Here is a 2,396-nt window from a genome sequence, read left to right as displayed (position 1 = left end):
TAAATTTATAAGAAAAAGCATGTCCAGTTTTTATTTTTGTTCACTGTAGCTTGTCATGGTTATAGTTTTTTTGTTTTTCCTACTATTTATTAATTATCCAACAAATCCGAATTGAACAATTTTTAATTATATTTTTTCTAAAATACACAACTAGTATCTTCTTTTTATCTAAACGAGGTGCAACATTACATTTTCTACAAACTTCAACAAAAAATTTAAAAATTGTCTCAGAGTTATACAAACAATAAATCATTTTTTTATTTAAAAAAACAAGTTATGTTTTTTCACCTCGAATTCTTCTCGATAAATGCATATCGTTTGGCATTATAGTTACTCTTTTTCCGTGAATTGCGCACAAATTACTGTCTTCAAAAATTCCAACTAGGTAACTCTCTGCCGCTTCTTGGAGAGCGACAATCGCTGACGATTGAAAACGCAAATCAGTTTTGATAAACTGACGGTTTCTCTCACGAGTCTCTGGAATGGAAGTTTTCGTAGTAACAAATCAGTGCTCTTTTGATATCGTCTAATTTCTCGCATTGCAACAACTCCAGGTCGAAATCGATGAGGTTTCTTTACTCCTCCAAATTGTGAAACAGACTTGCGAGCAGATTTTGCAGACAACTGTTTCCTTGGTTACTTTTGCACCAGTAGATTTTCGAGCCGTTTGTTTTGTTCTAGCCATATTTTATTATTTCAGAAAACAATGACAATGCCAGTATAGTAAAAAAAGACATCATTCCGAAAATTTTTTCGAGTGATGCAAAAAAAGTATTATTCCGAAAATTTTTTGGTTAATTACTCATCATTATTTTTTATCTTCAATCAATTATTAATGTTAAAAAATTTGGAATATAGTTATACAGTGTAAGAAAAACTGATGGCAATCCTGTTTCCCCTCACTATTGCTTGGGACATGTTCTGGAGGAGCCATCTAGTCTCCAGAGGATTGTGTGTTCTCAAGGTCTTGAGACGGTCCAATACACTTGAGAAAGCTCAACGACTCCTTCCCAATCGATCCCAGGGTTTCGACAGCAACCGGCCAGAAAACGTAACGATCGGTGAGGCCATCATATTTCTTCTTCTTGATGTCCTCTGCTTTATCCGCAGCTGTGCCGGCATAGCAGGCACTTTCCAACATGTTTGTCTTGGACAAGGAGTCGGAACATGTTGAATCCCCCTCATCATTATTAAAATTAAATATTTTAAAATAATATTTTATTAGCACCATCAAATAATTGTAACTATTGCTTAAATTGATGAATTTTGCGAGATTACAGACTAAATTACTAGTTAATCAATTAAACAAAAAGCAGAGAACGATCAGATCCCGGTCAAAAGAATAGCTTGCAAGTTGTCGCGCATGATTGTAACCGAGATCCTCTGTTTCAGCCAAGAAGATTCGCGTGCATACATGTTTCTCCGAGCTATAAGGAGCCCTACATCTTTTAAGAACTTGGATGTTTGAGAAGGCTGCGGAGGTCTCGAATGGCAAAGGAACAATTACTAGTTAGATTTCGATTGTTGCAATAGTTATTTAGAGAACAAATGAATAAAAATTATTTTTAAGTGTTTTTTTGTATTTGTGTACTTAGTAACTGCCTTTGCACCTTCTGTAATAGCATGTTTTGCCAATTCACCCGGAAGAATCAGACGAACTGCAGTCTGTATTTCACGTGAGGTAATGGTAGCCTTCGAATTCTGATAGACTAAATTTGAAGCCTCGGTTTTTATTTTGTCATAAACATCGAATGTAAAACTGTCCATAGCCATCATAGCCTTCTTTGACATCCCAAGTTGATTATGTACTGTCTTTAAAATTTTCATAAGATATATCGAAAAAGTTTTCCTTTTCTTTTTTTTCTTTGTAGCGACGGAAACATTTTTTGTTTTAATGGGAGCTCTTTTTTGTCCTTTTGTGCTAACTTTAGGTGCCATTATTAACAAAATTTGTATGTTCCGAACGAACGAACGAAGAATTTTATTGTAAGAAAGAAGAGCGAGACAGAAAATTAGTGCGGAAAGTAATTTTGACGAGACGATTGCTTTGGGCATTCGAGCTCTTCCATGGTTCGTCCGCTTTGTCTGTCTATGAGCAGGGACACCTGCTATTCTCCACGATCGATGAATAGGTCAGTTACTTTAGAGCGTTTCCGAAAAGTTCGGATAGAAGCCTCGATGGCCTGCCGTAGCTCTGGAGACTTGCCTCTCCGCCCAGCTTGGGACAGGCTCCATGGATTTAGCATATAGGCTAGTTTTAGAGCGTATCTCCGTATTTTTTCGCATTTTCCGCAGAATTTTCTCATATTGATTCGAGTAGAACCAAGCTTCCATACCATACAGTAGGCTGGGCAAGATTGTTGCATGGTATACAAATAGGAAGGTATTTGGATTCA

The 2,396-nt window shown here is 36.4% G+C and overlaps 1 pseudogene; it reads right to left on the bottom strand.

Moving 5' to 3' along the window:
* Positions 1-262: 262 nt before the first annotated feature.
* LOC115231510 lies at positions 263-685 on the bottom strand (annotated as a pseudogene).
* Positions 686-2,396: the final 1,711 nt, after the last annotated feature.

The sequence above is a fragment of the Octopus sinensis genome, unplaced genomic scaffold (genome assembly GCF_006345805.1).
Source record: "Octopus sinensis unplaced genomic scaffold, ASM634580v1 Contig18682, whole genome shotgun sequence".
Taxonomy (NCBI): domain Eukaryota; kingdom Metazoa; phylum Mollusca; class Cephalopoda; order Octopoda; family Octopodidae; genus Octopus; species Octopus sinensis.
The sequence above is the reverse complement of the archived record's forward strand: the minus strand, read 5'-3'. Positions and strand labels throughout refer to the sequence as shown.